The 26,869-nt window shown below is 39.4% G+C and overlaps 1 long non-coding RNA gene and 1 pseudogene across 1 annotated transcript in view; both read left to right on the forward strand.

Moving 5' to 3' along the window:
• LOC116460991 (uncharacterized) overlaps positions 1-7,551 on the forward strand; it is a 116,919-nt gene extending 109,368 nt beyond the window's left edge. Inside the window, exon 3 of the long non-coding RNA XR_009211500.1 lies at positions 7,494-7,551. This is a non-coding gene — a long non-coding RNA (uncharacterized LOC116460991). The remainder of the gene's footprint in view (positions 1-7,493) is intronic.
• Positions 7,552-15,687: 8,136 nt separating this feature from the next.
• LOC131380647 (small ribosomal subunit protein uS17-like) lies at positions 15,688-17,864 on the forward strand (annotated as a pseudogene).
• The last annotated feature ends 9,005 nt before the right edge of the window (positions 17,865-26,869 follow it).

Raw genomic sequence — 26,869 nt, forward strand, 5'->3', positions numbered from 1 at the left:
AAAGAATATCAGAGTTTGAAGATCACCTTGCTGAAATAAGGCATGCAGACAAGATTAGAGAAAAAAGAACAAAAAGGAATGAACAAAGCCTCTATGAAATATGGGACTAAGTAAAAAGACTGAACCTACTATTGATTCAGTACCTGAAGGAGAAGGAGAGAATGGAAAGAAGCTGGAAAACATACTTCAAGATATTATCCAGGAGAACTTCCCCAACCTCATAAGACAGGCCAAGATGCAAATTCAGGAAATAAAGGTAACATCATTAAGATACTCCATGAGAAGATCAACCCCAAGGCACATAATCATCAGATTCTCTAAGGTCGAAATGAAGGAAAAAGGGTTAAGAGAGAAAGGGTGGGTCACCTACACAGGGAAGCCCATCAAACTAACAGCAGACCTCTCAGCAGAAACTCTACAAGCCAGGAGAGAATAGGGGCCAATATTCAACTTTTTTGTTTGTTTGTTTTTTTAGACAGAGTCTCACTCTGTTGCCCAGGCTGGAGTGCAGTGGCGCAATCTCGGCTCACAGCAAGCTCCATCTCTCGGGTTCACGCCATTCTCCTGCCTCAGCTTCCTGAGTAGCTGGAACTACACGTGCCTGCCACCACCCCCGGCTAATTGCTTTTTGTTGTTTGTATTTTTAGTAGAGATGGGGTTTCACTGTGTTAGCCAGGATGGTCTCAATCTCCTGACCTCAACATTCTTAAGGAATTTTCAACCCAGAATTTCATATTCAGCTAAACTAAGCTTCATAAACGAAGGAGAAATAAAATCTTTTCCAGACAAGCAAATGCTGAGGGATTTCATCACCACCAGGCCTGCCTTGCAAGAGGCCTTGAAGGAAGCACTAAATTTGGAAATGAAAAACTAGTACCAGCCACTGCAAAAACAGACCAAAATATAAAGGCCAATGACATCATAAAGAAACTGTATCAACTAGTGTGCAAAATGATCAGATAGCATCATGATGACAGGATCAAATTCACACATAACAATACTAACTTTAAATGTAAATGGGGTAAATCCCCCATGTAAAAGACACAGACTGGCAAATTGGATAAAGAGTCAAGACCCATTGGTGTGATATATTCAGGAGACCCATTTCACATGCAAAGACATACATAGGCTCAAAATAAAGGGATGGAGGAATATTTACCATGGAAGGCAAACAACAACAACAACAACAAGAACAGCAGCAACAAAAATCCAGAGATTTCAAACCTAGCCTATGACAAAACAGACTTTAAACCAATAAAGATTAAAAAAGACAAAGAGGAGCATTACATAATGGTAAAGGAATCAATTCAACAAGAAGAGTTAACTATCCTAAATATATATGCACCCAATATGGGAGCACCCAGATTCAAAAAACAAGTTCTTAGAGACCTACAAAGAGACTTGGACTCCCACAGAATAGTAGTGGGAGACTTTAGCACCCTACTATCAATATTGGACAGACCAAGGAGACAGAAAATTAACAAGGATATTCGGGACTTGAACTCAGCTCTGGATCAAGTGGACCTAGTAGACATCTACAGAACTTCCCACCTCAAATCAACAGAATATACATTCTTCTCAGTGCCACATGGCACTTCTTCTAAAATCAACCACATAATTTGAAGTAAAACACTCCTCAGCAAATGCTAAAAAACTGTAATTATAAGAAACAGTCTCTCAGACCACAGTGCAATCAAATTAGAACTCAGGATTAAGAGCCTTAATCAAAACCACACAATTACATGGAAATTGAACAACGTGCTCCTGAATGACTCTGGGGCAAATAATGAAATTAAGGCAAAAATCAAGGAGTTCTTAGAAACCAATGAGAACAAAGAGAAAATGTACCAGAATCTCTGGGACACAGCTAAAGCAGTGTTAAGAGGGCAATTTATAGCACTAAATGCCCACATCAGAAAGCTAGATTGATCTCAAATCGACATGCTAACATCACAATTAAAAGGGCTAGAGAAGCAAGAGCTAACTAATACAAAAGCTAGCAGAAGACAAGAAATAACTAAGATCAGAGAAGAACTGAAGGAGACAGAGACATGAAAAACCCACCAAAAATCAATGAATCCAGGAGCTGTTTTTTTTTTAATTAACAAAATGGATAAACTACTAGCTAGACTAATAAAGAAGAAAATAGAGAATAATCAAATGGATGCAATAAAAAATGATAAAAGGGATATCACCACTAACCCCACAGACATACAAACTACCATCAGAGAATCCTATAAACACCTCTATGCAAATAAACTAGAAAATCTGGAAGAAATGGATAAATTCCTGGACACCTACACCCTCCCAAGACTAAACCAGGAAGAAGTCAAGTACCTGAATAGACCAATAACAAGTTCTGAACTTGAGGCATTAATTAATAGCCTACCAACCAAAAAAAGTCCAGGACCAGACAGATTCACAGCTGAATTCTACCAGTTACAATGAGGAGCTGGTACCATTCCTTCTGAAACTATTTCAAGCAATTGAAAAGAAAGGACTCCTCCCTAACGCATTTTATGAAGCTACCATCGTTCTGATACCAAAACCAGGAAGAGACACAACAAAAAAAGGAAACTTCAGGCCAATATCCCTGATGAACATCGATGCAAAAATCATCAAATACTGGCAAACCAAATCCAGCAGCACATCAAAAAACTTATCTACCACGATCAAGTCAGCTTCATCCCTGGGATGCAAGGCTGGTTCAACATCTGCAAACAAGAAATGTAATCCATCACATAAACAAAACAAAAGACTAAAACCACATGATTATCTCAATAGATGCAGAAAAGGCTTTTGATAAAATTCAACATCCCTTCATGTCAAAAACTCTCAATAAACTACGTATTGATGGAACATATCTCAAAATAATAAAATCTCTTTATGACAAACACACAGCCAATATCATATTGAATGGGCAAAAGCTGGAAGCATTCCCTTTGAAAACTGGTACAAGAGAAGGATGCCCTCTCTCACCACTCCTATGCAACACAGTATTGGAAGTTCTGGCCAGGGCAATCAGGCAAGAGAAAGAAATAAAGCGTATTCAAATAGGAAGAGAGGAAGTCCAATTGTCTCTGTTTGCAGGTGACATGATTCTATACTTAGAAAACTCATTATCTCAACTCAACAACTGATTAAACTGATCAGCAACTTCAGCCTGTCTCAGGATACAAAATCAATGTGTAAAAATCACAAGTATTCCTTTACACCAAAAATAGGCAAGCAGAGAGTGAAATCATGAATAAACTCCCATTAACAATTGCTACAAAGAGAATAAAATACCTTGGAATACAGCTAACAAGGGATGTAAAGACCTCTTCAAGGAGAACTACAAACCACTGCTCAAAGAAATGTGAGGACACAAACAAATAGTAAAACATTTCATCCTCATGGATAGGAAGAATCAACATCATAAAAATGGCCATACTGCCCCAAGTAATTCATAGATTCAATGTTATTCCCATCAAACAACCACTGACATTCTTCACAGAATTAGAAAAAACTATTTTAAATTTTATATAGAATCAAAGAAGACCCTATATGGCCAAGACAATCCTAAGCAAAAAGAACAAAGCTGGAGACATCACGCTACCTGACTTCAAACTATACTACAGGGTTACAGTAACCAAAACAGCATGGTACTGGTACCAAAACAGACATATAGACCAATGGAGCAGAACAGAGACCTCAGTAATAACACCACACATCTACAACCATCTGATCTTCAACCGACCTGACAAAAACAAGCAATGGGGAAAGAATCTCCTATTCAGTAAATGGTGCTGGGAAAACTGGCTAGCCATATGCAGAAAACTGAAACTGGACCCCTTCCTTATACATTTTACAAAAATTAACTCAAGATGGATTAAAGACTTAAATATAAAACCCAAAACCATAGAAACCCTAGAAAAAAACCTAGGCAATACCATTCAGGACATAGGCACAGGCAAAGACTTCGTGACAAAAACACCAAAAACAATAGCAACAAAGTCAAAATTGGCAAATGAGATTCTATTAAACTAAAGAGCTTCTGCACAGCAAAAGAAACTATCATCAGAGTGAACAGACAACCTACAGAATTGGAGAAAATTTTTGCAAGCTATCCATTTGACAAAGGTCTAACATCCAGAATTTACCAGGGACTTAAACAAATTTACAAGAAAAAAACAAACAACCCCATCAAAAAGTGAGCAAAGGATATAAACAGATACTTCTTAAAATAAGACATTTATGTGGCCAACAAACATATGCAAAAAAGCTCAACATCACTGATCATCAGAGAAATGCAAATCAAAACCACCATGAGATAACATCTGACACCAGTCAGAATGGTGATTATTAAAAAGTCAAGAAACAATAGATGCTGGTGAGGCTGTGGAGAAATAGGAATGCCTTCACACTGTTGGTGGGAAAGTAAATTAGTTCAACCATGGTTGAAGACAGTATGGCGATTCCTTTAGAATCTAGAACCAGGAATACCATTTGACCCAGCAATCCCATTACTGTGTATATACCCAAAGGAATATAAATCATTCTGTAAAGACACATGCACAGGTATGTTTATTGCAGCATTATTTACAATAACAAAGATGTGGAACCAACCCAAATGTCCATCAATAATAGACTGGATGAAGAAAATGTGGCACATATACACCATGGAATACTATGCAGCTGTAGAAAGAATGAGATCATGTCCTTTGCAGGGACATGGATGAAGCTGGAAGCCATCATCCTCAGCAAACTAACACAGGAACAGAAAACCAAAACCGCATGCTCTCACTCATAAGTGGGAGTTGAACAATAAGAAAACATGGACACAGAGAGGGAATATCACACATCAGGGGCTTGTTGGGGGTTGGGGGGTGACGGGAGGAAACTTAGAGGACAGGTCATTAGGTGTAGCACACCACCATGGCCCACATATACCTATGTAACAAACCTGCACATTCTGCACATGTATACCAGAACCTAAAGTAAAATAACAAAAAAGAAATTTTATAAACCTCCAAGTTATCAAATTAAACTCAGTTACAAAAATAAATGCAAAATATTGAGTTTCACCCCAGTACTCCTGAATCAACGCGTCTGGTGTGAGGTCCAGGAATCTATTTTTAATAACCTCTCCAGGTGATTCAGAGGCATGCTAAAGTTTGAGAAGCATCGCTTTAGGGCCTCAGCTTAACACCATCAATTTGATCCCCTCTCAACTTGTTAGGAAAGCAAGAACTTAGTCCCTAACCAATGACCTATGGAACTAGAATTTGTATTTTAATAAGATCCTCAGTAGTTCAGTATGCTTATTAAAATTTGGGAAATGATGCTCAAGTCTACAGCATAGCTTCAATCCAATCTACTCTAACAGGAACTGATTAGATAGAATATAGAATTAGGCAAAATATAAATAAATTATTGGAAAAATGGGAAAGCCAAGTAGTGCTGCTTTTACATTGGATTGAAGCAAATAAAGAAGGAAAGCTTCAGGATTTAATACTCTGCCATTTATAGGGCTGCTTAATACAGGTTTGGGAATGCACCAGGCTGAAGTGAACTGAGTTATAGACAGTCTTCTTGCTGGAAGACAATTGGAATCAATTCCCATCTTGGCAAGAGCTGTGAGAAAAAAGAGGAGTAATGGTTTCCCTGCTCCCTCTCTGTTCAGTTTGGATCAGCAGCTGAGACCAGCAGGAAGGGGGAGGAAGTTTTGTCCTTTGGGTGTGGGTGAGGTATTCCTTCCCAAATTTCTACTCAGGGCCTTGGATTTAAAACAATCTGTTTCTGTCACTTCTGCTTTCTTTCAGGCTGTAGGTATAGAAAGAGACTTCTGTGATACAAAAGCATTTTGGACAAGATGCTTCAGTGGGCCACATCTTCCATTGTCTTATCTTGCTCACTACTTGCATGGTACAGATTTGGTGTATCAGCTTCTGTCAGCAGCTGTGCCTAGGCTCTTGGATTCTTTGTAATCTGAGGATAAATATAGGAAGAGCAGGTGCTTATTGGTATCTGATCAAGACTAGAACCATCATCAGAGTATATAATAATTTTTAAAATTGATTTTTAGTATCAAAGTTGCTATATCAAAGTATATATACATATAGTGGCTGCTGATTTAAACATATAACACTCATCTGCTTCCTGCCAGTTCCTCCAAGAAGGTTTTATTAGGAAAAATGCCTTGAGAAAAAACAGGGTGAGTCAGGGAAGGCTGGGAGAACTGTTAGATTGAGATGCAGGTTGGAATCCCATGAGGGAGAGAAAGAGAGAAGGAAGATTGTATGGAAGCATCCAAGACAACTGTGTAATCTAAGGAAAGTTTGGCAAGCTTGGCAAAGAGGTCCTGAGCCAAAGTTGGCTGTCAGAGGAGCCCCATGTCTTCCAGAAACTGGCCTCCCTTAGTATTCCTACCATGCTCAGTTATTCATGGGGAGTAGCTTCAGTGCAAAGAAGGTGATGGATGTCAGTCTACAGCAATTGAGATCCTTGGTCAATGACTCTCCCTATAGTCAAAGGTGTGCAAGGCACAATCTCAAGGCCATAGTTTTCCTCCTTATCAAAAATATACAGTGGATGTTTAGTGTTCAAAGAACCATATACCAGTTTATTTGACATCTCATGGAGCATTTCATAAATATGACATACAGCATATAAATAAACATCCACTGAATATATATATATATATATTCACCTTAGGCATTCTGCTCTATCAGAGCAATTGTCAACTGTGTGTTTACAGGAAGGCTCTATGTTTCCTTTGGAGAAATATAGGGGCAATGGGGCCTTTGACATTGCTAGGTGAAACTTGGAAAATGGTATTGTGATTTGCAACTGAAGTGTTGAGTGTTGTTGAATAGCCTTCAAGAAGGCAAAAGCTCAGTGTGGTATAGAGAGTGTGAAGTGATATGTACCCTGCCTTGAAACATCAGCAAACTGCTGGCAGCAGGATTTTTTGAGCAGTTCTGTGAGGCTCCAAATTCTCCTCTGACGTAATCCCCGACGTGATTGTTGCAAATTTTTCGGTAATGAAAATTGAAAGACATACTATGTGTAGCCTACTAAAAATGTTCCATATCATTCTTTTTTAACCCCAAAGTTCTTAGGACTTAGTAGTGAGAGAACTAAGCTTAAATTTTATTATATTGTTGTGTGACCCTAAGCAAGTCACTTAATTTCCTTTCAAAGCTATATTTATTCCTCATGAAATGATAATAATAATAATTGATTGCAAGTCCCTTAACAGATTGATTTTGTTTATGAAATGGCACTACTATTTTTTTAAAAAATAAAATGCCATACAAAGGAAAGGTGACTGTGTGAATTGAACTCAAGTCCTCTTAAGGAAAACAGAGTTTAAGGACATGAATGGATTGGAACTGGAAACAGAAAGCACCAAAGAACAGAGTAGAACAATGGGTTGCCTATTATCTCTCTCTAGGTTTTCCTTTCATATTCTTCAGACTCACAGATTCCTCTCTCCCTCATATTTTCAGTTTAAATCCTGGCCCAGCAAAGAGAAGTGCTCTGGACCTGAGATCACCCATCATGGACAACCTCTCTGCCAAGAAAAGCCCAGGGCTACTTCCTTAGGAAGGGTCTTTGGACCAGGGCATTTCAGTAAGAAGGGGAAAATTGGACATGACTGGCACTTAAACAAACCCAACAGGTGCAGATTGTAAATTGGCAAAGTGACATCATCAGTAGAAAATCAGACTACAGAAATCGAGAATCTTGGCATAGCCCTTCTCTTTCCAGTCCACTTGACCTGGTGCTAACCACACAACTGCCTTCAGCCTTAATTTTCTCATGGAGATGGAAATGGGTTATTGGGAAATTCAAATCAGATAATTTACGTGAAAATATGTTATAATCTCTGAGATGTAAAGCGTGACCACCAGAGTTTAAAAAGAATAGAAGCAAGAAGACAAGCTGAGTCACTAACTTGCCAGGGAAGTGAACACACTCCAGGGAAGAAATTCACTCAATGGTGAGTAGAAAATGCACCACGTTCAAGGCTTTTTTTATTATAACATCCAACATCTTTGACAAATTACAAATAGAACATAGTGGTTGATTAAGTAAGCGGTGCTATGGTGATGGTAAAAGCTATCCACTAATCTTTTCATAAAAGACAAATGGCAAAGTGGGGATTTCTATTAACAAAGAATCAAGAGGGCCTTTAGAAACTGAAGAATCAGATTGTAAAGTCGGAAGCATTGGTCTCTGTAACTGTAATCTCCTTTTTTAAAGCTATGTTTTCAAAGGCTTGCTGGTTGGCAGACAAGCAAAACTCAGAGCATATTCATGAAAGAACAGACTGAGGACTTGCAAAGACTTTGGGGACAGGAGACCTGTGTCCTGTTCTGCTCCTGACTGGCAGGGTGATACAATGGTACTTGTTTCCCCCCTCTAGCCCTCCATTTTCTCAGCCATAAAACTCTGTCTATAGTTGAGGACTAATTCTAATGTCCTTTCCTCTTTCAAAGACTCGAATCCTAAGGAACTTAATCTAATCATGGCCTCAAAGTCCACTTTTCTCTTTAAAAAGGTGAAATAACGTTGAAAATGTTAAAATATGACAACATTGGTATAGCAGTCTTCTATAGTCGTAACGATCTTGTAACAAGTCACTCCCAAACTTGGTTGCTTAAAATCGTCACTACTTACTGTTTTCACAAATCTGGAAGTAGACTAGACAATTTGGCTGACTTTGGCTGCGCGTTGTTGAACTTGACTGGATTTACTCGTATACTTTCAGTAAACTTGTGTATAGCTGGGGGATGGCTGGTCTGTGTGGGACTCAGCTGGGACAGGTAGAATGGCTTGGGGTCTTTCTCCAATGCCTGGACATTTTCCTCTTCCAGAGGCTAGTGCAGACTTATCCGTGTCAGTGGCAGTTTCTCTAAAAGAATGGAAGTACACAAAGCCATTTGGGCCTCAGTTCAGAACTGGCACATCATTGCTTCCAATGTATTATGCTGCATGTTTACATTTACAAAGTAAATCATAAAGTAAATTTATAGGTGTGGACATAGACATCAATTTTTGCTACAAAATCATATTGCAGAGGTGTATGGAAACTGGCAGCAATGAAAAAATGGGGAAAATGTTGGCCATTAGTCAACACAACCAGATGATGACTAGAGGAGTCTACATGATTCTCTCTGAAACGTTTTGAAATGTGTTTTTTTAAGTTAGACAATTTAAAGCTTCACTCATTAAGTTAGACAATTTAAAACTTCATAGCCAGGTAAATCATAAGCAGTACACAAACATTCATTTTTTTTTAAATGGAAAATCCTCAGAACAAACACAAGAACAGGCACATTACATTTGCCTAAGAAGCCGCAAGTTACTATATTGTTTACATTTTATCCAACGAACTGTTAGTTTCACAGATGACCCTAAAGATTCTTTGCTCTTTTTCCCAGTTCAAAAATGATAGTAAAACAAGAGAGTTCCCTGATTCTCCTCACAGGACCTGCGACAGGGGTGTGGCTCGAAACCCCTTGAGGGACGGGGCAGCATGCAGACAGGCAGGTGCAGAGGCTCAGGCGAGCTCTTCGGGCTCCAGCTCCAGCTCTGAGGTAGTGTCTAGGAGTGGGTACTTGCAACTCCAGTGTTACAAAGCTCTTTCAGCTTTGCTGGCCACAGACGGCTTGAGTGGTAATCACCTCAATAGAACCTCTGCCTTTTCACAAGAGCAGAGGGCCAGTGTAACAGCTTTCCGTATCCTGAGCTCTTGTCCAGAGTCCCGGAAAAATTGGGTCACACACGTACCCGAAGGATGAATGTGAGGTGTTATTAAGTGGTAGAGGAGGCTTTCAGTGGGATGGATGGGGATCTGGAAGTGGGGGATGGGGTGGGAAGGTGATCCTCCCCTGGAGTTGGGCTGCCCAGCAGCTGGACTCCTCTCTGACCAACCCCATCTGAACTCCTCTTGGAGTTCAGATGTTCCTCCTCTTCTCCCTTTCTCTGCCGCATCATTCTGCCATCTGTCTGGTGGTCTGCTGGCTTGCTGGTCTCCTCTGGAGCTTGGGGTTCAGGGTTTATATGGGTGCAGGATAGGGGGCATGGCGGGCCAAAGGGCCACTTTTTGGCAGTGAAAACAGAAATGCCTATCCTCATTTAGGGCCACAGGTTTTCAGGCTTGAGGGTGGGGTGTTTGCTGGGGAACTGCCCTCTTCTACCCAATATTTCCCTGTCTCCTGTCTGTATCAATAATCTAGAGTTTTTTCTTCTAGTGAAGTCTTCCTGAAAGCTATTACCACCATGCAGAATTATCCAAACAGAAGCCCTGAAACTCCTCTTTTCACATTAGAGTTGAGTTATTAACATGCACTAGAGATGGAGCTCTCACTTCTCCTCTAGCTTTCCAGACCCACCAGCCTCATTTCAGGTGCTCAAAAGGCACAAGTGGTCAGCGCACACACAGCACGTCTCTGCCAACACAGAAAGTCCTGATGGAGGATGTGACTTCGAGAATGTCTACAGATATCCGGAGACAGATAGTCTTGGGGGGACATAGGCCAACTCCAGGACATAGGTGAAGAACTAGATGCCTGGAAAAAGGAGACTGTTATCCAGAATGGACAGCTTGACTCATGTAATGCGTTCTTAGTTATCCTAGCTACTAATTTACTTAGTGACATTGGGAAATTTATTTCATTTTTATTATTCGGGGAAAAAAGAGATTAGAGTAGATCAGGGCGTCTCAAATTCTCATGTGCACATTAATTACTTGGAGATCATGTTACAATGCAAATTTTGATGTAGCAGGTGGAAGTGAGGCCTAAGATGTTGCATTTCTAAGCTATTCTCAAGTGGTGCCTGTGGTGCTGATGTTCCTGGTGTATGGACTACTATACTCTTTGAGTAGCAAAGGGTTAGGTCAGAGAGTCATGGAATATTGGCTTAAGAAAAGCCCTTAGGAATTCCCTATCCAGTCCTGTCTCTAAAGTCCTATTCAGCTCCTAGAATCCCTGAGGTTTGGGGAAAAAAGGCCCATTCACATTCCTCAGGGGGCCTTGGTGCTCATAGCTCTGTAAGAATTTAATGGTCATTTGAATTGTTCTATGAAACAACAAATATGACTTCAGAATAACTCCACAGTTTCCTTATAAGGAAAGGCTTAATTCTTGCCTAATGGCCTGCAGTTAAGTGAAGAGCTCTTTTAGCTCCGATTTTCAACTCAATAGAGGCAGGATAATATTTACATCTGCCTTAATTGACTTTCTCAAGGCCACTCTCATCAAGTGTTAATTCTATGCAGCAAAACATGGCTGGTCCTAATAACTGCTGTTACTTAAAACTGGCAAAGAGAATATCGGAGGAGCAGCAGAGAATCATACACTCAGTTGACAAACTTCCCAGCTTTTTTCATGTGGGTGCATATGGTGGCTGGTGGAAAAATACTACATATTACCACAAATATGCTATACTATATATATAGTTCATATATAGATATACTACAATATGTTAATTTATTGCACATCTCCATGAAGCTCCACAGTGTGCTCTGAAGTTCACAGATTCTTAGTCTTGAATACAAGACCTGCTACTTTCTTATGAACCAGGCAATGAGTGCTTTTAGTGAGCTGTACCACCAGACGCGGTGCTACCCTCTACAATTGGAGTCATTCAGTTTGTCCTAAATGGGTGGGCATGTTTTCTGCATTTGCAATTTGGATTTCAAGGCTGGGAATACTAGAGCTGAGGAAGCCAGAGTACAAAAGGAAAGAATAAAAGGGCAAAGGACTAAAACCAAGAGAGAAAGGCAATTACAAGGTGTATAAATGTACACTGTGCACAGGTAAGGATTTACTACACTGTGTGTGTGTGTGTGTGTGTTTTGCATGAAAGGTAAGGGGAAAAAAGCTGACATTTGTTAGGCGGAATTCGATAAGTGCAGTTGCAAAGAATAAAGGGAGCTTTCAGAAAGCGGGCAGCTGCGGCACAGCCTGAAGCCATGGTACTTGATACTGCAATATACTCTCTCAATGATTCTAGGCAGCTTTTGAGAACAGCAGGGAGGCATTCAGGGTGGAGGACAATGGCAAATGTCAAGAATGAAAGAAAGAATCTAGAGTTTAAAAGACTGTTGAGTGACAAGTAGGCCAGATCAAAGAAAGAAATTTATCAAGTATTCATAATTATCATGCTAATAGAGATCAATAATCATGAAGAGAAACTATAGCACAAAAAAAAAAAAAATAAGCCAATGGCTTTCAATCTTAAAAACAAATCCCCTCAACAAAAAGACAGTAGATGAAGCAATCGATGGAAGATACAAACATTCACCTTTTCATCCATTCTGATTTTTCATTTCATATTTTGTTACTCAAGTCATCAATGAAAAGAAAGTGTCTTAAGCTAGTCTGAATTTCTTTGGTTTGAAAATTATACAGTGGAAAGATTTTTAGAGAAGCACAAGATGGGGCTGGTGTATAATCCACTGCAAATGGAGCCACAGATACCATGTCTAAGCAAGACATTTTGATCCACAGGAAATATTTTGGGAGAGGCAACATTCTGAAAACATATCACCTAGGTCCTCTGGGCTTGTTTTCAACTTCCTTCTCACTTCCATGCTGTGTCCCACACAGGTGTGCATATGCAAAGCTCTCTCATGGCAGATTGGGAGGTCGGGCTTGAAGGAAAAACCCTGTGTTTGGAAACTTGCTTGGGCTTGCTAAGGACCAGGGTGGTTTGGAAGCCCAGGGAGAAATGTTGAAATCAGTCATTGCAAAATCCCTTTTGCAATAAGTAATGAATAAAGACTGAAGAAAAATCTCTTTCCTCCCCAAAGTAAAAACCTACCACTTAACTTGTCTAAACAGCTTGTCATAATAGAAGCTTAAAGGCAACATGAAGTGCTTCCCACAGCCAAGGCCAGAACCTCCAGCCATCATTGATTGATTGGTTCATTCAGCAAATATCTGTCAAGAAACAGTATATGGCAAGCACAGTCCTGGACGTTGCACCGAAGAACAGAAACATGACAACTCCCTTTATAGCTGTCAGACATCAAACCGAGACATTACCTCCTCAGAGAGTTCACTGTCTGACACTTTATCTCACCTGGCCCCACCTCAATTATTCTCTATGTTGTGGCTCTGATTATTTATATCATAGCCCTTGATACATCTGAATTATGTTATTTTAAAAAATCAGGGCCTGTCTCCACCCACTACAATATCACTGTAAAGACCTATTCTGAATTGTTCACTGCTGTATCCCTAGCATTTAGAACAATGCCCTAGATATAGTAGTAGCTCAAAAAAAAAGTTTCTTAAGGGAACAAATGAAGATGGTGTAAACCATCTGACAACCCCACTAGACAGAGACAATGTTCTACACAAAGAGAAAACTTCAAAGCAGTAAGTGAAAGATCTATAAGAAAAATCAACACATTTCTATTGAAGTTAAATTTTAAAAGATCACTTCTAAAAAGTCCACTGGAGGAAACTCCTAAAATTTTCCATTTGGTTTTGGATCCAAATCAGCATTAAAAAAAAATCCCCTAGTAACTCATTCATTTTTTTTAAAATGACATCCTGGCAATAACATGTTCTGATCAATAGAACATAATAGAGTTCAGAAATTATGCAAAATGCACACAGGAGTTGAACATATATCAAAGGCAACATTTGAAATCAGTAATGTATTGTTTAAGGAAAACCTGGTTTGTCTTCTCAAAATAATTTAAAGTTGGATCTTATTCTTTATCTCAATATAAATTGCACATTAAATTACTCTTTAATGTAATTAAACATAAAGTTCTAGAAAAGAACCTTGGTAATGTGTAACATAATTTGTAATGAGAAATGTAAAACACTTTCTAATTGTTTTAGGCTATTCTTGCATCCCTATAAAGAAATATCTGAGACTGGGTAATTGATAAAGAAAAGAGGTTTAATTGGCTCAGAGTTCTGCAAGCTCTACAGGAAGCATGGTGCTGGCATCTGCTCTGCATCTGGGGAGGCCTCAGGGAGCTTTTACTCATGGTAGAAGGCAAGATAGGAGCAGGCACATTATTTGGTGAGAACAGGAGCAAGAGAGAACAAGGAGAAGATGCCACACCCTTTTAAACAATCAGATCTTACAAGAATTCACTCACTGTCACAAGGACAGCACCAAGGCAATGGTACTAAACCATTCATGTGAAATACACTTCCATGATCCAACCACCTCCTACCAGGCCCCACCTCCAACACTGGGGATTACCAATCAACATGAGAGTTGGAGGGGATGTCCAAACGTATCACTAACGAAAAAAACATTATATCTAAAGAACAAAGTCAGAAGAGAGGTGATAACAAGCAAGGGAAATATTCATAATACGTATTACAAATGCCCTCAATTTGTAAAAAGGTTTTATAAATCAATAAGAAAAAGTGAGCAAGGATTTAAACAAGAAAAAGAATGCAAAGATTTACAATAAATGAACCAATGTTGAATATTATACAAAATTTTAAAATCCAAAATAAAATAGCAATGTGACATAATTTCCTACCTTAAAAATGAAGAACATATTTTAAGCATATTTTTTATACCATGTTTGTAAGATTGTGATAAAAAATACATTCAAACATTAAAGATAAAAATAAATTGCTATAATATTTTTTGGCGATGTCTTTGAAAATTAAAACATGTGCCCTTCGTCCCACCAAATTGCTCTAGATTTTTTAAATTATACTTTCATATATGCAAAAGCATGACAGTGGAGAAAGAGAAGGAGAATGAGAGAGCAAAAGAGTGAAAAAAAAAAAAAAAGGAAGAGAAGGGGAAGGAGAGCGAAAAGGAGAAGCAGCAGCTGCCAGGTGCTCACTTATGGAGCTGTTTATCCAGATAATGGAATAAACTGCAACAAAGAAAAGAAGTAGATTTGGGTTGATTTAGAAAAGTCTTTAAAATACCAACGAAAGACAAAGAGGGAATAGTGTGACATTAAAACAAACAAACAAATAAATATAAGAAAATAAAATACCCATATACTCTGGAAGAAAGTACAAGAAATTGTGCTCAATATGAAGCAATTGTCTCTGAGCTGGAAACTTACCCTTCCATGCTCTGCTTTGAGGGTGGAGCTGGAACTCCACAAACCGTGTTCTCCTTGGCCATGTGACTTCCTGTTAAGGTTTGGCCATAGATCACTGATTATGGATACCTTTTCACTGCCCTGCAAATCCTCTACACTCTGCCTTTCAGAAACGGGCCTTTTAATATGTAACGCATAGGTGGTTGGGGAGTGAAACTGTATAATGTGTGTAGAGTCTGTAACCTGCTTGGCTCATGGTTAGCAGCAGCAATCCACTTTTGCATTCACTGAACAAAGATTTATTAAAGGAAAAAAAATGTGGCTCCTGTCCTCACATACTTTGTCTTCTTGCTGTGCAGGCAGTAGCTTGAAAACTGTAATTTGATTATGCTGTCAGGACGTAGTGCAAGGCAAATTCACTGTAGCTTTTTATAATTTGTCACACACACACACAAAATTGAGGCCCCTGCTGGCATGCAGACAGGAAAAAGTAAACCAGGTAAACAGGAGAAGCCATTTGTCATGGAGCCTGATTCCATTAGTCAAGTGGTTTTCAATCGGATGATTTTGTCCTCCTGGAGATTTTAGGCAATGTTTGGAGCTATAACTAGGGGGATTGCTACTGGCACCTTGTAGGCAAAGGAAAGATGTTGCCAAACATCCTACAACACACAGGACAGACCCTCACAACCAGGAATTATCTGGCTCCAAGTGTCAATAGTGGCGAGGTAAGGAAAGCCTGTGTTCTGAGAACTGAACCACTGTGATTATCGGGGAGCGGGATGTCTCCAGGAGTCTCGGTGTGAGAGTCATTCTCACCTGCTTAGGCAAGTCCCCAAAGCTCCCAGTTAAAATTTCCTCATCTGCAAAATGAGTATAATAGAATCTTCCCACCTCCATAATTGGTCGTGATGTGCAAATCAATCCAAAGATGAAAAGCTTTAAGAAGTAGACCAGGTGGACAATTTTAAACGGGTTCCTTTCTGTTATTATTGCTGGCCTTTTCATAAAATAAAAATTGCCAGCAAACTTCAAAGATTCTGTTAATTAAAAGAGACTTATCAAAACCAACATTGGTATAATTATGGGACCAGCACCCAATTTTTATCACTAGGAATATGGCTCATTTCGGGGGCTTGCATTATAACATCACAGGTTCAAAAGGGAACCAAAATTAAATGAGTTTCTTAATAGTGCCAACATTCCAAACATTTGATGTAAAAATAAACAAAGAATATATTATGGCTGCACATTATTCATTCTGTTTATAGATACTTCTCCTTTCAATACCGTCCCAGGCACAGGGAGCCAGTAATACAAGCCATGCCAAGAATCACAAATTGTGTCTTGCTTGGTACTTGACTAGTTTTCCAAAGTTATCAAGGTTCATTTAATAACCAACTTGCCAGTAGCTGTTAAGGAGCATGAGGAGATGAGTCAATGATTTATTTTCTCTTGTGAGTTCACACCTCGATCGTGGTCCCTCGCTTAGAGGACCATTTCTCTTGTAGCTTTATTCCTTAGGCTGTCTCGCTCGTCTTCTTTCTAACTCCAGCATGTATGTAATCTGTTATGAGTCCAGTGGGTGAAGACTTTGCCTCATCCATAATTGTAGCTTTGCAAAAAGTGAGTATGCAATGTAATCAAGTAAGTTAACTTCTATTAACATTTCTCAGGGGAATTCTCCTTATGTCTCAGTCTTCCATTGCATCTTTGCAGAGATTCCTGGTGAACATTTACTGAAGGAAATGAATGTGGTCCTCTCATGTTGCAATCAGTAAGCTGAAAACTGCTACTTGATCGTGCCATCAGATCATAATGAAAATCAAATTTATCACAGCTTTGTACAATTTCTGAAAAGAGGACCCTATTAGCCTATTCACTGCAACACAGCAGCATCAACACAAACCCCACCAGGCAGAGAAGTTCGAATGATTTCCTAAATCTCATTGCTGTGGGAAAAACAGGGCCTCATGCTAGGGGTCTGTGGCCTTACCAATTGCATAGGTTAAGATGGTGGTGGGGAGGAAATAAGGTAAGAGCTGATGAATATATGACTTTCAAAAGCTACATAAGCCAAGGGACACTATACTTAGTAGAGTTTAACCATTCTTTGAGACCCTTTCAAAAAATCTGATTAAAATATAAACAAGGAGAGCTTTGATCAACAGAGCCAAGTTTTCCTTCAGTGTTTACCAAGCACTGAGTCCTGCAGTCTGGTGGATTCTGGAATTATGGAGATGAATAAAACTCAACCCCTTTACTCAAAGAACTCATGGCCTATTTGATGATTCAAGGATGTCTACAAAACAATGATCCAAAGTGGGCTTTTTATTCAGGTAGCCGAAAAGATAGCAGACATTAAGACAGAGTGAGGCGATCAAAAACAGCCAACCATCTTTCAAAACAAAAAAAGTCCTGCTGAGAGAAACTGGGAAGGAGAAGCTCCCGTGGTAATACAAGAACATTGGTCTGGGCTTCAAGACACCCAAAAAGGACACTGAGGGCACCTAGACTGACAAGAGATTTCCCTTCGCTGGTAACATCTCCATTTGAGAGAGGATTCTGTTTGGCATGGTGAACAAAACGAAGAGTCGAGAACCATTGTCATCTGCCCGGACTATCTGCACTACATGTCCAAGTATAATTGCATTGAGAAGTGCCATGAGAATATGCCTGTGTACCTATTCTCCCGCTCAGGGACATCCAGATCGGTGACATTGTCACAGGGGGTGAGTGCCAGCCTCTGAGCAAGACTGTACACTTCAACACGCTCAAGGTCACTAAGGTGTCCAACACCAAGAAACAATTTCAGAAGTTCTGACTGTGGACATCTTCCCATTCACCAAAATGAAGTAGTTATTTTCTCATCCACACACACACACGCGCGCGCGCACACACACGCACACGTGCACACGCACACGCACACACACACAGACACACACAGACACACACACAGACACACACACAGACAGACGCAGACACACACACACAGACACACACTGACACACACACAGACACACACAGACGCACACACACAGACACACACAGACACACACACAGACACACACACACAAACACACACAGACACACAAACACACACACAGACACACACAAACACACACACAGACACACACACAAACACACACAGACACACACAGACACACACACAAACAAAGATCTAAAGGGGCATCAACGTTTACAGGAGGATATGAATGCATTGGCTATGTCTGAAAGAATCAGGCATGGCATCCCCAACCAGGAGATGTTCAATAAGAGACTTAAAGGGAAAATGGAACAAGGTGTAGGGCATGACTGGGACATGGGCATATGTTAGTAAACTGCAATGACACAAACTAGGAAGTATGACTCATATTGGGGGTGTCCATAGATAAGCCTGGAGATATTGGCCAGGTCAGAGCTTGAAGAACCATGTGATGGTTCTGGCTGTGATGTTTATATTTTACAGAATGCATCGGTAGTTACCAAATTTTGGCATTTCATGCACCAAGAAATTGTCCCCAAATGAGTGGGGTGCTCACATAGGGTGTTAATTTTTTTCTGTTATCGTAACATGGCATTAAGGAACAAATCTCTGTAGCAGAGATTCCCAGTGAAAAATATTTTATATCTCAAGCATCCCTTCCTGGACTTAACTGCAACTTAAAAACTACACTTTTCACTCCTTGACTTTACCTTGGGCCACAAGACTTGTTGTGGCCAGTAGTCTGGGATGTGGATCACTTTAGTGCTAAGGCAGAGATAAGTTCCAGTGTATTTTCCAGCTCTCTTCATAGCGACCCTGGAGGGCCACATGTTTCAGATGGCATTGCTAAAATGGGTAAGCAAGTAGTCTAAAATCTTGGATCACTGCTTGGAAAAATGATTCCTGAAAATGCCTCTAGACCAGCAGCAGTCTTTGAGTGAATGAGAGATCTACTTTCACGTTAAGCTTTTGAGATTTGGGGGTTTGTTTATTTCTGCACCTGATAAAGCCTCTCCTAATATACACAGTTATTTAATAAAGAGAATATACTTGCAAATTTTAAAACAAAAAATGATAACCCCAGAATAACATGAAGGCCTTTAAATTCAATAAGTTTAATATAAAAAAGTTTCTATATTACATATTTTCCTAATTTAACTCTGGATTTAAAAAAATAAACTATTTTAAGGACAACATTATTCATTAAAATAGAATATAGATAACTTTTCTGAAAGGGGGAGTTGAAGGTCTTAAGGTGAGTGATGGTCGTAACATGATGAAACTTAAATTTAGAGAGAACAATCTACTTCCCAGGGAGGGTGATCTGGAAATACGATGTAGAAAAGATGATGTCAAAGTTGAGATGTCTCCACAGAGCCATAGACAAGATGAATGTGTGTGTTGAAGGAAAAAAAAAATGTGTTTTACTGCCTGAAGCATCAGCAGCTCTAAGGCTATTAGTGTTGCCTTGAAGATGGTAGAAGAAGTGCTTTTTTTCTTTCAGAAGATGTCAGATTAAAAAGAAAAATTACTAGTTGCTGTACTACCACTACCTTCTGTTCCCAGGGGACACTTCCTGGCTCACTGCATCACTCCAGCCTTGCAGTATCCTAAGCTCCAATTCTGTCAAAAAAACACGTAATTTGCCATGCATTATGGATCATTCTAAACCAAAAGCTTTATATGAAAGCACTTTCAGAGGAATACAGTCAGAATCTATGTTTTATCAGTGGATTATAAATTCTGATTCTCATATAGAAAAAGATCTAGTTTTGAATAACATTTTGAAAGAATACATAAATACGCAGAATTGTAATTGCAAAGAAAATAAAACCAGTATTCTCTAAGTAGAAAAGGACTTTTAACACTGTGTAATGTCTTATGAGGGCAATGCTTTTTAATTGCTATCAAACAACAAACAGGTTATTGGATCTAGACTTTATATTCTAACCTCTAGATTCTAGAGCATACTGTAGAGCATGCTTAAGTGAGAAAAAAAAAGGTATGAGTAACAGAAGGCAGTAGGAATCCATATTTAAGATAACATAACCAGGTTGCCTTCTTTACCCAAAGTACTCTTACCTTTCCTGATGAGTTTAAGAGGAAAACAAAATGCCTTCCAAGGAGCTGGGCATTCTCTCTTGCCAAATTGACAGCCAGAATTCAGTACAGGTTGAGGGTATGGATGGAAAATCCTGGTGTGCCTCGCAAATTCTAGCTTCATTATTTCATTATTTCATTTTAATTAGAAACAATCAGCATTTTGCCAGCCCTGCCAGGAGGATATCAACAATTCCTAATCCCATTGTGGAATTAAGGAATGTTAGATACATTTCGTTATCCAGGCAATGTGGATTTTGATACATGCGTATCATCCAACTTCTCTTAAATCATTTCATGTATACTTTTCTCCTGATAAATTATTGTTCTCTCAGCTTGGAAGATCTTCTCCTTCTTTGGATATCTTCATTTTCATGTACACACACACACACACACACACAAACACACACATAAGCACACACTATGTGTGAAGCTCTGCTTCATCTTGGCCATTTCACACTCACTGGCTTAACTTCCAACGTGTCAGCACTTGCCTCTCTTTGTCTGCGGCCTTTCTCTGGCCAAGGAAACCAATTCTGACCTTGCACAGGCAAGCAGAAAATGCCAGGAAATTAACGCCCTCCTCCCCCAGGAGCAACCTCAACCTATGGGTGTCAGGAATAATGCATAAAAACCACAGCTTTCTCATCCTTTGGAGAGAATTTATCTAAAGTGCTTGCTCAACAACCCTTCCCAGGGCTTCCCATAAGGACTTAAGATGCCCACTGTGGTAACTTTCTTCATATCTGAACCTCATTGACTGTTCTCCCTTCTTTGTCTCACTTTTCCACCTCTCTACTGGTGTTTGACTCCTTATTTCAGAGTCTACTTCTGGGAAAACCCAAACTAACACACACACACACACACACACACACACACACACACACGCACAACCAGAGACAGCTTAATTACAACTTCTGAAAGGAAGGTTCCTCTGATGAATCATGCAAAAGATGATCTCTCCACCATCTTAATTCCCAAAGCACAGGATCTGTACCTTTCTATTGGACAATTTCACGCTTTTGTGCCTATGCCAACTTCTCTTAAGGGCAGCAAATTCCTAAAGGGCATTATCCACACTATTTCCAAAGTGTGTCTTCCATAACGCCTGTCTCCATGTTGGCAAAGAAAAATTAGATAAGTCTTGACTTTGAAATTTGAAATATAAGCCCTACACATGCTGACGTTGAAACTCATTTGGCAAAAAATGAGTCATTCCAAACAAGAACAAATCTAGTGTTTTTAAGAAAGTTCTTTCTAAAGGCAATGCATCTTGATTTCTGCAAGGTATTTGACAACATTATGCACAATATAATTATGGAGGATTTGGGGAAATCTGGGCCAGGTGATATCACAGGTACATGAAAGTATAGTGGGTTGAACAATCACAAAATACTGGGAAGAGGTTTAGTGACAACCTGCGTGAAACTTGCTGAGGATGTGTCAGGTCTCTGACATTGACCTTTGACTATTACAAGACATTTTTAGTGAGGAAAAAAATTATGTTTCTCACTCACTATCGGTTTGCTGAAGTTTGGCTGATGTCATCTGGGCTTGATGAAATTTGACTCTAAGCTGAGGTCTCTTCTATTTTATATCAAGAAATAATACAAAGATTGATAAGTATATTTATTAGATTTATAAACTATAAAAGCTGGAAGAGAACTAAAATGTTTTCTGGTAGAATCATGAGTCACAATATCCTTCATAAATTGGAATAACTGGCTAAAATCAACTAGATTTAAGAGAGGCCAATGTGAGATGTGTGACTGAGATCAGGTAATTTATATTAAGTTACAATAGCCATAACAGACTTCATGTCTAATCATACAAATAAAGACTTTCACGGTTAATGGAGTTAATATTATTCCATAAGAACCAAAATATAGTAGTTAAAAATAAAACCTAATACAACCTTAGAAGGCATTGATAGACATGAAACTTATTTTTTTGAGAACTAGATTCTGGATATTAATAAAACATGCATTCCTTTAGCTCTTCCCAGTTCTTCCAAACTCTGCACAAATAGTTCTGGGGGTCCTCAGGGAGAGTCTCATAAGCTCTCAAGCAGGAGGTGGAATCCACTCTTTCCATTGCTCCTTCACAATCCACCAGTACTGCTCCATGTTTCCTGGAGATTCTGCCTTATATCCCAACAATGCCTGCATAGACAGGTATCTAAGCCCTCTCCTGTTTCTTTTCTTCTCTAGATGTAGCTCTCCCAGAGCACAGCTCAGGGAATTACATCAGTGCTATGCTTCCACTGTACTCCATATGAAGAAAGGGCTCTGTGTGCTTGGTTACATAGACCACAGAACAAAGCTCTTTCATACTCTGGGTGCCTTAGCGAAATCATAGCCCCTGCACAGCACTGCTACTCAAGTCGAAGAGAATGGACCAGAGTTCATGGGTGGCAGACTGTTGTCTAAAATGCTGACATCTGACACTGCCTCTTGTTCTTGTGTGAAATTTTATATAATCATCTCTTCCTTTAGGATGTCCCATGCAGATAGTTCCATCAGAGGTGCTTCCTCAGACCCGGCCAGGAGGCCTGAATTCTAGAGTAGGCATAGCTAAGGCTCCAACTGGGATGGTATGCTGGAGTCAACCACAGTGGGTTTAAATCTTAGCTCCAGAAAGTACTTAATTACCTCTCCTTGGGTGAAGTTGATTTATCTCTCAAAGCCTCAGCTCTCTTATCTGTAAAATGAAGATGCCAGTACCTATTTCAGAGATATTACGTGACTTTTTAGGAGGAATGAAGTGATACACAGAAAATACTTAGCACAGCACTGGGCACATACTATTTTATCAAAGGATAATCACTGCTATTATTGTTATAATTATTGTAATTATACTTCCCTAGATTATGCTGCATGTACTGACCATGGAAGAGTCTGCTAACCACAAAAACTCCACATTTAAGAACTTGACCTATAGGATGATTTCTGTACCAATCACCCAAGAGTCTTTGCTGACAGATGTTTAGGGCATACGCTTCCCAGAGGAATCTTCATTTGCTATGAGGAGGAATAGGAACAGGACGACAATAGAGCTCTAAATACCTCTACTGAATAAAATTTAGTAAATCCTGGAGTTTAGTAACATAACTAAAAACTGAAACAGCACATTTATGAAGCACTATTGAGTAAAAAATATTTAAATAGCTCATTTTTAAAAAGTTATCATTTTATTAAAACTGTATTTTTAGAGAAAAATAATTATTGATGTTATTATGATGAAGATGGCCATCACTCTCTCTGCTCTGTCAGTACAGACTACCAAATTGTCTCTAGAACCATTTAAGAGGCCATGATGAGGTAGAAAGGATTTTATAGAAGTCAGTCAGTCTGAGTGAGGTCTAGATAGCTGCAGATGGCAGATTCAGAGATGTAGAAATCACAGGGGAAAATTGCTAACACATTGGTTTGTCTAATTATAGAAGGGACTGCTTAACAAATTAATATCCTTTAGATTTCAAAGGAACCTTGTAATCAACACAATTTGTTTGCAGTCCAGGAAACCAGTCTAGGTGGGTTAAGTGATACTGAGCTCTTCTTAGGAAATATCAGAGGCAGAATGAGTACCAAATCTCCTGACTCTCTGTCTAGTGATCTGCCACAGCCTAAGCTTACTCCTCTGCCCCAGAGTGGCCCACCTGGCAAGCGTGTTACATCGTTGTAACAGGGCTTCTCGGATTCCATGGTGAGGAATGAGTTTTCTTTCCAAATGCCTCATGAGCCAATATTTTTGTTCTATACCCAGTTAATGAGATGAGTCCATTGAACATGCACTTGGATGTCAAGTAATATAAAATTTCTTAAGGTTTGTTTTCAATTTCTGTACTTATCTCATGCAGATGGCTAGCAGTTTCTTTCTTTATTTTATTTCACTAAGGGTCTACACATTGGATATCATCTTAACCCAAATTCAGTGTGTCCTACAGTGATTTAAAAAATTTTTAATAGGTACATTTGATTGATTGTGCTTCAGAATGGTCTTACTAATTTTTCTTCAAAAATATTTTTAATTCTTCTATGAGGTAGGCAGCATCTAAGATGGCTCAGATGGTCCTCACCTACTGTCATCAAGCTCTATACAACTCCTCTCTCCTAGAGTGTGGGCTAGAATTATTAACTCCCTTCTAATGAATAGAAGATAGCAGACCTGATGAGATGTCAATTATGCAATTAAGTTATAAAAATACTTTGGCTTCTGTCTTGGGCTCAGGTTCTCTCTCTGTTTTGTTTCTCTCTCTCTCTCTCTGTCTCAGGGTCTCTCTCTCTCTCTTTCTTCTCTCTCTCTCTCCTTTTTCTCTTTCTCTCCCTCTCTTTTTTCTCTCTCTCTTTCTCCTCTTTCTCTTTCTTTTCTCTCTTCGCTCTCTCTTCCTTCCTGTCACCCTCCCTCCTTTCTTCCTTTCTTCAGATTCCAACTCTGGCAGCAGCTAGCTGCCAAGCTGTTAGCAATGCTGTGGATGAAGCCACATGGCAAGCAAGCGATTGTTGCTTACCCAGCAACAGCCAGCGAAGACCTGAGACCTCCTACCAGTACCCACGTGAGGGAGCTTGGAAGTGGATCCTCTCCAGTCAAGCCTTGAGATGACAGCAGCCCTAGCTGACATCTTGATTGCAGCCTCATGAGATCCTGAGTCAGAGGCATTCAGCTTAAGCTATAGCATGGATTCCTGACTCAGAGAAACTGAGATAATAAGTGTTTGTTGTCTTATGCCATTAAGTTTCAGGTAATTCATTATACAGCCATAGATAACTAATAGGTCCTGCTATGAGCATAGCCAGAGAAATCTGCAATCAGCATCAACAATGAACATAAATAAGTACGCTTTCTTTTTATTAATAGTTACATAGTTGAAATGCAGTTGAGGAAATGTGAAGCCCTATCTATACCAATTGGGTATAGCAGATGCTCTTCAGGGGTAACATACCCATTCTCCAGGTGATGGAAACAGTGAATACTGATGGCTCAGAGCTTCTTCCCTCATTGGAATTTCTCTTGGCTTCAAGGAACTATCCCTTCCAACATTACACTGTCCTCCAGGGTATGGCTGTGGACATGACTGATTAATGTAAAAACACAGGAGTCTGGCGCCTTGTCTCAATTGCGACAGCTCAAAAGACCATCCCAGTTCTGAGCTCCTTGTGGGGTCAGCTGAGACCCCCATCATAATGGCACTGGGGTCAGCTTTTCTGTTTGCCCAGTATTGCTCCTCATTTCCTTACAGGTTCACCTCCTAAGAGCACGCCTTAATAAACCTTCTACATACAACTCCTGATGTATTCTGGAGAATCCAGTTTAAGGCATTTGTGTTTCTGGTTAAATTCTTCTCCCAGGACATTGTGCGATAAAATCTTCCTAAGTAAATATTTTTCTCCCAATAAGCTCATTGGGTTTTATTATCTTCCTGGGATAGATCCCAGCTCAACCTTCTTTATCACCATTAGCATGACCTCTTCTTGCATGCCTACAGCTCAAGCTTACACTGGCAGGTGAACCTCACACAGCTGGGGAAGTAAAGAGGGCTAGTGGCCTCAGCCACTTGTTTGTAAAAATCACTGAGCCTTTTCAGTCTCCAGAGATGTTCTTATAGTTCAAGTCACATCTGGCAAATGAAATAAAGACATAGCTCATTCCATGCTTGTCTTGGCTATGCCAGAGAAGCCCCAGACCAGATCGGACATCGCAGCAGGACTTTTGTTACACTAAGAAAAAAACGTGGGCAATTGTTCTTTTCTCCTTGAACCTCCTGCTGTTTAAGTCAGTCAATCTCTGCCTCCAACTTAGGCAAGCAGCTTTATTTTCTCAAGCAGATTTTGTTACAGACAATATGAGATCATCTCTCACCTTTTTGAATGAGAATAAGAATACAATGAAAGTTGGAACATTTTTTGAATACTAACCAACTGAATACTTACAATACTCCAAAGGTCTCTAAAAATTATCCCTATTCAGCAAGTGAGGAAACTGAAGTATGAGTAGCTTGGATAAGATCTCATGAACTATACGTGATCTGAGAAAAATGATTCAATACTAAGATGTAATGCAAATAGTCAACGTACCTTTTCAAAGCACTGCCTGAACCTTGTCTAATAGGCCCTCCCAAGATTATTTAGTTTTCTAAGGCGGGTTTTGGCCAACTGTGACACACTAGCCAAATCTGACCTTTAACATTCTTTGTAAACAAAATTTTATTGGAACACAGCCACATTCATTTGTTTATGTATTTTCTATGGCCACTTTTGTGCTGCAATGGTAGACTTGAGTGGTTGCAACGGAGACCATATAGTCCACCAAGTCTTAGATATTTACTATCTGGCTCTTTATGGAAAAGCTTTGATGTCCTCTGCCTGAGTTAGTATTTGCTACTGACTATGGACCAGTCTCAAAGGTACTTGTACAGGATTTGCCTGGTTAAAAAAAAAAAAAAGAAAAAGAAGAACTCCAAAAGTTTCAGTCTTTTTTCCTATGGAACATTAACCGGGGTTGAATCAAAGCTAGCATTTTTATCCCAGAACGATTTTAGTGCCTATATATATACATACATGTTTAGTCTCTTAAATTCTCTTTCAACCACTTTACTACCTTGCTGATTCCTTTATTAGTAAATTAAATAAATTTTTGACTCATGCACACTATTTTCTATGTATGTATGTATGCATTTATTTATTTATTTATTTATTTATTTATTTATTTATTTGAGACAGGGTCTTGTTCTGTCACCCAGGCTG

This window comes from Hylobates moloch, unplaced genomic scaffold (genome assembly GCF_009828535.3).
Source record: "Hylobates moloch isolate HMO894 unplaced genomic scaffold, HMol_V3 SCAFFOLD_21, whole genome shotgun sequence".
In the NCBI taxonomy this organism is placed as follows: Eukaryota; Metazoa; Chordata; class Mammalia; order Primates; family Hylobatidae; genus Hylobates; species Hylobates moloch.